Raw genomic sequence first — 10,823 nt, forward strand, 5'->3', positions numbered from 1 at the left:
GATCTGAGAGAGGAAACTATTCCGAGCAGCTTTTCGGTTTGCTTATTCAGTGATCACTGCTTATTCTTACACAACAAGCTCTGTGTGTGGACCCTTTTTCAGGCTCTGACAACCTGACAAAATTCAGCATAAAAGTAGGCATTAATTAACCACAGAAAATGAAACTACGGCATGGAACTAAAATAGACGAGACAGGGAAAAGATGGAAGCTGGGAGAGACAAATCGTGATAATTGTAAATGAAAATTCAGCTCTGTATGGTGTTAAATTAACTTATATTTAGATTCTGGATGTTTTATTCATTTATTTTTCTACTTTTCCGCATGACCAATAGAAACTCTATGTTTCCTTAAGCACCGTGTTATCATCATATAGATCAGGAGAAGCCGAAGCACCCCCAAGAGTTATTAATCTGTGCAATTTTGAAAATAGCAGTTCTACTCCCATATTAGTTACACACAGTGAAATTCTTAATAATATTCTAAATAATAGTTTAAGAATAGTGTCCGCTTCGTTACCGCTCACCGTTACAATAGTTTAATAATAGTCTAATAGTTTAAATTTAATTTTGCTCACTTTAATTTTTACTTATTTTAGTTAGTACATCACAATCACATATAACAGGTTATGCACAAAATACAAAAGAAAATGTGCATTGCTCAAGGGAGTGCTCACAGACAGATCAAAGATACACACAAAGTACCAGTACATCCTACCTGATGCCTGTGAGAGTGAATGTATCACTTCCAATGGGTCAGGTGACAACTCTGTCACAACTCTACCCTGTCCCTCCCCTTCTGTTTGCTTTATCTTGTGTCAGTCCTGCCATGCCTTTTTTCTTACTCTGCCCCACCTTTGATTTTTTTGTTGTTGGTTCTGGTTGCCTTTCTGTCTTGCCATGTCATGTACTATTCTTTTTTTCCTTAGCCCCGCCCTGGTTTACTCCTCCTTGGGCATTGTTTCCAGCTGATTGTAATTACCCTCATTTAATCCTGTGTATTTATACCCCTCCATTCTTTGTCAACCGTGAAGTAATTGTTTTGCTGTCTGCATGGTTCAGTGTTGGTCTCGCCTGGTTTCTGATGTTGCTTAAACACTGAAGAGCTAAGGATATTTGGTTACACTGTGCCCTAGACACTGGAGTATGGAAGCAACATTAAAGAGGCTTTAAAACCTTTGCTCTTGCAACCTGCTTTATCTATCTCGTCATTACAAACATTCAGCCACACACCTGCTACCACAGTAAAAAGTCTCTAAAATAATCTTACAGAAAACTATATTCCCAAATTATTTACCCTTTTGACTTCTTTTTAATTGCAGATCGTGATGTGAAACGTCTTGCTGTGAATGTTAACCCTGAGGGCATTCTTGATGTGATCGATTACTATGACAGGCCAGGAGGTGCATATGCTGAAGGACCGTATGCCAACGCAGACACATATGCATATGCCTTTACTGACAAACCAGGACAACGTGTCCCAAAAGCTGGAGCTGTAGTTGAAGCTGGAGTAGGACGAGCTGGAGCAGAGTGGAGCATCTTTGAAGCTGAAGCCAAAGGGCCAAACGCTTCTGCAGCTGCTCAGGCTAATGTCCTGGGAGCGAGTGCCATGGCACGGGCTGAGGTTGGAAGTGCATCAGCTTCAGCTGGTCCAGTTAAAGTGACCGCTGGTCTGGGAGTGGACACAGGTGTAAGAGCTGGTGCTGATGGAGTAGAAGTTAAGTTCCTGGGTACTGGTATTAAAGTTGGTGAAACTGGTGTTGGGGTTTCAGTGCTTGGAAGTGAAGTAAGTTGCGCAATAATGTAACTGAAGAACAAAATCTTATCAGAACTCTATTTTTCTTGTGAAAAGGTTTGAAATCAATCAAGCAGTGAATTTGAAGTGTTTGGAAGGGATTGATTTCATTCTGAATAGTTCTCAGTACATCTAACATTTGAGGACTGCTTTAAAATGGTCTTCTTTTACCATGTAACCATGTAAAATGATTTAAAAAAATAATAAAACAACTTACAAAAAAAAAAGAATGCTGTCTTAAATTTGTATTTGTCCAAATCCTCATTAGCCAGCTAAAGGGACAGCTACAGTGACAGATGAAGGGACAAATACTGCTGGCTTAAGAAGGCCTCATAGTGCTGAGTTACTGTAACGTTTCCACTTGGAACAAGCGAGAGGCCGAATGCCTGTGCAGGGGGCAGTTTATTAACAGAGGAAAAACACAATCACTGAGGGCAAAATAACAGGGGCAAGGAGAAAACACTGAGGCAAAATGATACACAAACTAAACAAATGGAAAAGCAACGGCAAACCAACGAGCATAATTAAACACGACAGAACAAATGTAACTTACCAAAATAACCAACAAAGTAGTAGCTGGGAGAGGAACCAGACTATACACAGGAACAGACAGGAGTTCAGGTTAGACGGAGATGATGCAGAGGGCTACACGATGCAGAGACAGGGCCAAAGGGAGGAGCCAGGGATGACAAGACAGGACCGGAAACAGACGGGGAAACACAAGGAGCAACCAAGGAAGGGACAGGACCAGGGGCAGGACTAGTAATGCAGCTGGAACAGGAGGTGGGTGTAGAGTCAGGAGAGGAGAGGGGACATGCTGGTAGCAGGCACAGACGTGTGAACAGGGACAGAAGCAAAAGCAAAGACAGAGGAAAGTATATCAAGTACGACCAACATAGGAACAGGAACAAGGTACACAATAAGCATGGATATAAGCACTGGGACAGGTAAGGAAGTAGCAATGCCACATGGCAGGGTAACGGGTCTCACTATGTTCACATGAACAGGCTTGGAGCCATAGACAGGAACCTAGACAAAATTGGCAACAGAAACAGGCGGCCACCACTAGGCCGGGAACAGGACCAGGATGGGCAGTGTCTCTCGTGCCCGGGACCAGAACTTGGTCAGGACAGGTGGCGTCTCTCGCGCTGGGGGCTGGATCCGGCCGGGCAGCGTTTCTCACGCCGGGGGCTGGAACTGGATCGGGCCTGGCAGCTTCTCTCGCGCCGGGAACAGGACCAGGACAAGGATGGGCGGCATCTCTAGCGCCCGGACCTGGACTGGTGGTGTCTCTCCTGCCTGGAACATTCATTGCGACAGCATCCACTATGCCAGGCACAGGAACAGGACCTGTTAACAGCCGGAAGAAACCTTCCACCATTGTAGCTTCCTGAGCTCTGTGCTGGAAGATTATCTTCGCCCACGGCAGTGCTTTACCCCGAAGAAAGGTCTTTATGAACAGCACCTTCACTAGTTCTGGGGGTTTAGGGCAGGTCAGGTACTGGAGATAGATGCGGCACTGCGTAATGAATCTCCCCATCGACTTGTCCTCCCCACCATACTTACTTGGAGTCGCCATAAGTGAGGGCAGTACCAGGGGCTTCCCATCCTTGAGCATGGAGAGCAGAGTCTTCATATAACCCAACTCTGCCTCAGGGAGTAATCCAGTGTCCCTCGTTGTGTGGTGTGAGGGTTGCTGAACCGGAGAGGACGGAACACGATGCGACGGACCGAAGCCCTCCTGCTGCATTCTCTTAGTTAGGTCGGTTATTCTGTAACTTTTCCACTTGGAACAAGCGAGAGGCAGAATACACGTGCAGGGGGCAGTTTATTAACAGAATGAACATGGGAGCAGGGAGAACAAAAACACGGACCGGAATCAAGGAACAGATGAGGGGTGGCGAAAACGAAACTAAGGAGCGCAACCTGTTAACTCTTGTTCCATTCCTAATGTTTTTGCCAAATACGCTCACACAGTACCACAGAAAAATTATTTCATTACCATAGGGTAAGAGGTGTTGTAGCCTACCTAGCATTCTCCATGTGAAGACATGTTTTATTAGGCTGAATCTACAGCACAGTTAGGTAAATATATTTACATTTTTGTTTTTCTGCAGAACCCTAAAATGATTAGGGATTGACTATCAGTGAGCTTAGCATTTAGAATTAAACCCCATTCAGTTTTTAGATAGTTTATGCCCTTGGTTGATACATCAGGATACACATATTTTTAGATTTGTACTTATCTCTCCTTCACACACACACACACACACACCCACCCACAGACACACACACGTGACAGTGTGCAAGAGAGGACATTGTAAACATTACTTTTCTTGTCTCTTATAATTTCCCTACATGATTACTGTTAAATATATATTCTTTCTGAAGTCAGTAATGCATTGAATTATTAAATCATCTATTGTGTTACTGAACTGGACTTGGATGGTTCGTGATGTCCGGAGAAAACAATCTGTGTTGAAAAACGAAGGGCTTCTCAATTGGTCAAAGCGATCAGGTGGTAGTTTTCAAAAGGGCTCTGATTCCTAAACTTTGAAATTTTACGCAGCACGCACACACATTGATATGTGCATGAAAGCAAGAAGAAATCGCTCAGTAAAACCTCTAGTAACTCACGCTCTGCAATAGTTTTGCCTTAGACCAGTAACATTTTCTTCAGTCATTTTGACTCAGCAGTTGGCTAGCTGCATTCTGTGGTGTCAGATGCCACGTTAAGATGACAGTACAGTCGAAATGTTGCAGAATAAACGTCTTGGCATACAAGATGATCTTCTGTTGTATTTGAATTCCTCCAGTGGAACTGTTTTGGCATTATGAGAAAAAATCTGAGAAACAGCTAACCAAAATCAACATATATGATATGAATATATTAATTTGCCCAAAGGTGGTATGACTAACATGGATTTATGCATATATAGTACAATAGAATCTGGTCATAATAGTGATAGCCAAGGGGTCCTACTCGTATGTGGTAGTGCAATTGTTTTGGCATTATGGAAAATTTCTGATAAATAACCAAACTGTCTCCAAGTCCCTTTAACATCATTAGTATTTTAATATAGATTCATGAAGAAATGGTACAGAGAAATCTGTCCAAAATTACTCTGCTGATAGCCAAGGGTTCCAACGCATATGTGGTAGTGGAACTGTCCAGACATTATGGGAAAATTCAGAAAAATATGTAACCATACTGTGAATTAAATTGGCATGTAAACATCATTACAAATACAAGGACTTCAATACAGATTTATTAAAAACTGGTGCATTATAATCTTTTCAAACTTGGTCTGGTGATAGCCAAGGGCCACAACTCAGTACCCCCTGCCCTGCACACTGGCAACATTTCATTATCGACTACAACTGGCAGTCAAGCTCTATAATAAACTTCTGATAAAAAATTATATGCATGGAGACTAGTTCAGATTCAGGTGGGGACCAGGAACGTTAGGAAGGAAATGCCGAAGAAAGCGTAAAAAATTGCTCGAGAAGTAAATGGGGAAGCTGGGGACTACGCGGGAACATGCGTATATACGCATAGATAGTTCAATCAAGTAAACTCTATGTTGTACTTTGAAATGTTGTAAAAGTGTATGTCTTCATCAAAGCTAGTCAAAAATACGCATGTCTCTTTTTCTCTTTGCTTAGGGAGAATTGGATTGCGGTGAGCAGCGAAATACCGTAAAATCGCGCATATAGTCGCATTTGAATTTAAAACTCGGATAGGTTGACTGCGGTGTTGAAAGCTGCATGAATGTGTGGATAATTATTTTTCCAAATAACCTAACTATGATAGCTAACGTCAGTAGTAATAGCAATTGATTTAGCATTCGCAAACTGACCAATTTTCACCAAAAATATTTGTTTCCACTGGGCTACAGATGTAGGTAAAAAATAGCAATTGTAAAAACGTAAAATATTTAAGAATTTCACTGTCCAGGAATTTGAAATTAGGTATCAAAACAAGGGCGCACACTCATAAGTAAAAGTGAAACTCAACGTAAGAAACTCGAGTTTCACTGCGATAACCCAGTATCACGCCCAGTATTACAGCATCCCACCAATATGCATTACACTTTAGGGTTTTATACTGGTCTCTGTACAGATCTCTTGGTCTCGAAATCTTTGCCCTTTAGAACTCAAGCAAAGCACAAGACAGGTAAATATTCACAAAAATAATGTGTTTATAATGTGATATTATTCTTATTATTGTTTTTATTTATTATTAGTATTTTTATTATTAACCCCGAAATCCTGCTCTATGGAGTATGCTTACTCATTTTGTTTGTCCCTTTTTGTAGGAAAGGTATGTTTTGCTATGATTTGTTGTTGATGGCTTTTTTTGGTGTTTTGAAATGACTCGCAGATCTGATCCTGCTTCGATTCCTGTAGGTGGTCAACGGTTTTACATTATATGCATGAATGCTTCAGTGTTTGGTGCCTTGATAGAAATATTTTCTTTTTAAAGGGGGTAGAGCTGTAGGCAATCAAAATATGCTAAAATCTATCTATCTATCTATCTATCTATCTATCTATCTATCTATCTATCTATCTATCTATCTATCTATCTATCTATCTATCTATCTATCTATCTATCTATCTATCTATCTATCTATCTATCTATATATATTTTGTTTGCAGAGTTGATGAAGCACCTGTGAGAATTTACAAAATGTCAGTTTAAAATGTGAGAAAGTCCTGTAAAAATGAAAGTGAAAGTGAAAACCCTTATAAATTTACATCAGTTGAGGTATTCCCCCACAATCCAGTCAATTGCTGCAAGAGCAAATATAAGAAAATGAATGTGGAAGTACTAATACTCCTATAAATTGGGATCATTTGTTGTTCCTCTTTTCAGAACTGAAGCAAACAAAAGAGACAGGTAAGATCCATGCCGTGTTAATGGTTTATATTTATGTCTGGTTAGATTTCTAACATCACTCCTAATTAATGGGTATTTATTAGATGTCAGTATGTGCCAGACATTGCATGTGGTAGTTTGCTTTTTTTCTCTCTCCACATAGTGATTTTACAATTTGAATAATTCTGTTAATTAATTTTTAGTTTTAAATAACATTTTAATTTAAGTCTATGAAAAGATATAACCTGTTTCATATTCCATTTAGTTTAATATTCAACATGTAGCTACAATTACATTTGAATGGTTATAATGTATTATATACATGAATATATAATTTATTATGCATACTATATTTATAGTAAATGTTACCAAAGATCTTAGTTTCTTCTCATAAAATTTTGCATTGCCTTTGTAAATATATTAAGTATGATTTACAACATGGAAGGAGTTCATTAAGACATGGGCATAGCAACAAATTCAATATTAAGTAATGACAAAGTTTTAAACAAGGAAAAGCTAAACTAAGTTAAATAAAAATGACACTAACGTATACTCCATGGGTTTACCTTCTTTCCAGTTGCTATTTTCCCACATCCCCAAGATGAGCCAAGGTAATGTAACAGAAGTTAAACATGCTTTTTGCTTTTTTATATCCTGTGCTAGAGCTTTGTTGCAAAGACAAAAATACATGAATGATTATTCTACTGGGCTAATATTTTTTAATTTCAATTGAAAATTCAGGACTGTCAGCACTGTAATATTTAGTTTCTTGATTATTATTGATTTATTCTAGTTTTCCAAAGGACCAATATGTGTCCTTAAGCACTGTGTTACCATCCTGTAGCACAGAAGCAGGGTTCTTCTGATAGTGCTGTAATAAGAAGTGACACAGCACCCCCTAGAGTTAGTCTGCACAATTTTGAAAAAAATTGTTCTACACAGAGAAATTTTTAATAATATAAGGAAACAGATTCCAGTACATCAGCTAGTACATCAGAACCACAGATAACAGTTTATGCACAAAAAACAAAAATATATGCATTGCTCAAGGGAGTGGTTAGTACGTCCTGACAGATGCCTGTGAAGTTGGATGTATCACTTCCACTGTGTCAGGCGACGGATGAAGGATCTGAGAGAGGAAACTATTCCAAGCAGCTTTTCGGATTGCTTATTCAATGATCACTGCTTATTCGTACACAACAAGCTCTGTGTGTGGACTCTCTTTCAGGCTCTGACAAAATTCAGCATAAAAGTAGGCATTAATTAACCACAGAAAATGAAACTACGGCATGGAACTAAAATAGACGAGACAGGGAAAAAATGCAAGCTGGGAGGGACAAATCATGATAATTGTAAATGAAAATTCAGCTCTGTATGGTGTTAAATTAACTTATATTTAATATTTAGATTCTGGATGTTTTATTTATTTATTTTTCTACTTTTCCACAGGACCAATAGAAACTCTGTGTGTCCTTAAGCAATGTGTTATCATCATATAGATCAGCAGAAGCAGAAGCACCCCCAAGAGTTATTAATCTGTGCAATTTTGAAAATACCAGTTCTACTCCCATATTAGTTACACACAGTGAAATTCTTAATAATATTCTAAATAATAGTTTAATAATAGTGTGCGCATCGTTACAACAATAGTTTAATAATAGTCTAATAGTCTAAGTTTCATTTTGCTTACTTTAATTTTTACTTATTTTACTTAGCCAGTACATCACAATCACATATAACAGTTTATGCACAAAATACAAAAGAAAATGTGCATTGCTCAAGGGAGTGCTCACAGACAGATCAAAGATACACACAAAGTACCAGTACATCCTACCTGATGCCTGTGAGAGTGAATGTATCACTTCCAATGGGTCAGGTGACAACTCTGTCACAACTCTACCCTGTCCCTCCCCTTCTGTTTGCTTTATCTTGTGTCAGTCCTGCCATGCCTTTTTTCTTGCTCGGCCCCACCTTTGATTTTTTTGTTGTTGGTTCCGGTTGCCTTTCTGTCTTGCCATGTGCTATTTTTTTTCCTTAGCCCCACCCTGGTTTACTCCCCCTTGAGCATTGTTTCCAGCTGATTGTAATTACCCTCATTTAATCTTGTGTATATATATACACCTCCATTCCTTGTCAACCGTGAAGTAATTGTTTTGCTGTCTGCATGGTTCAGTGTTGGTCTTGCCTGGTTTCTGATGTTGCTTAAATACTGAAGAGCTAAGGATTTTTGGGTACACTGTGCCCTAGACACAAGTTTGGAAGCAACATTAAAGAGGCTTTAAAACCTTTGCTTTTGCAACCTGCTTTATCTATCTCGTCATTACAAACATTCAGCCACACACCTGCTACCACAGTAGAAAGTCTCTAAAATGATCTTACAGAAAACTATATTCCCAAATTATTTACCTTTTTGTCTTCTCTTTAAATGCAGATCGTGATGTGAAATGTCTTGCTGCGAATGTTAACCCCGAGGGCAATCCTGAGGATGTGATCGATTACTATGACAGGCCAGGAGGTGCATATGCTGAAGGACCGTATGCCAATGCAGACACATGTGCATATGCCTTTACTGACAAACCAGGACAACGCATCCCAAAAGCTGGAGCCATAGCTGAAGCTGGAGTAGGACGAGCTGGAGCAGAGTGGAGCATCTTTGAAGCTGAAGCCAAAGGGCCAAATGCTTCTGCAGCTGCTCAGGCTAATGTCCTGGGAGTGAATGCCATGGCTCGGGCTGAGGTTGGAAGTGCATCAGCTTCAGCTGGTCCACTTAAAGTGACCGCTGGTCTGGGAGTGGACACAGGTGTAAGAGCTGGTGCTGATGGAGTAGAAGTTAAGTTCCTGGGTACTGGTATTAAAGTTGGTGAAACTGGTGTTGGGGTTTCAGTGCTTGGTAATGAAGTAAGTTGTGCAGTAATGTAACTAAAGAACAAAATCTTATCAGAACTCTGTTTTTCTTGTGAAAAGGTTTGAAATCAATCAAGCAGTGAATTTGAAGTGGATGAAAGCAATGAATAAGATTTGAAAGGGATGGATTTCTCTATGAATAATTCTCATTATATTTAACATTTAACAACTGCTTTAAAATGGTCTTCCTTTGCCTTGTAATAAAATGATTAAAAAAATGAAATAAAAGAACAAAACATTTACATGAAAAAATGAGTGCCGTATTAAGTTTGTCTTTTGCTTTTGTCCAGAACCACATTAGGCAGCTGCTCCCTACGGCTTGAAGTCATTTAATTGTAAAAATATTAAAATAATGTTAAATATCTGCCTTCCTGTTACAATGAAATGACTTCTGGGTGCACTGAAAATTGCTTTACACACACGCGGCATACATACACACACACAAGTGAAGTTAAACTCTCTGTTTACACACCAGTAAATGAATGTGCATGTGTACATATACGCAAGTGTAAGTTATCATACGCAAATGTAAGTAACAGATTATTTATGTGAAAATGTTTCATATTTATGCGCAAGTGTTTCATAGGTATGCAGAAGCGTTTCATAGATATGTGCAAGTGGCGTGCGTGTGTGCAAGTTTAATGAATTAATGGGCATTTCTTCATTGTCAGTAGGTGTTTGACCTTGCATGTGGTTTGCTTTTTTCTCTCTCCACATACATTAACTAGAATACTGTAGAAATACAGGGATCACTGCTGATGCCTAGAAGTACAAAATAGTTAAGGTCATTCATGTCAGATGAGGTGTTAATACTCAGTGTGGAGGAGGTATGGGCTGTGAATGACAGTGGCTGTAGTAGTCCTGAGGTGTTAAGAGCATTTTTAGAGAAGGGCATTCTAACAAATATATGTTGGTTACAGGATCCCATATTAGTTATTTTGAGAGGTAAGGTTTTCCAAAAAAAAAAAACCAACATCTCTGTGCACATTACAAAATGTTTATATGACATGAAATGTTTTAATTCAATAGTGAAAATGTATAGAACCTAAAGTGACATTCTCTGAGGTTATACCATGCTGGAAAGCTTATGCATGTTAAATCTTCCCTAGATTGTCCCCATTCTTTTCTAAGCTCCATGTTATAAAGAACATTCAAATATAGCAGACAAGACAACAAGGTGCTTATTTACATATATTATTAAATTTCCACTCTGGGATATGTGTCAAGTTGCTGTCATAACTTGGGGAC

Source organism: Electrophorus electricus, chromosome 14, assembly GCF_013358815.1.
Source record: "Electrophorus electricus isolate fEleEle1 chromosome 14, fEleEle1.pri, whole genome shotgun sequence".
Lineage (NCBI taxonomy): Eukaryota > Metazoa > Chordata > Actinopteri > Gymnotiformes > Gymnotidae > Electrophorus > Electrophorus electricus.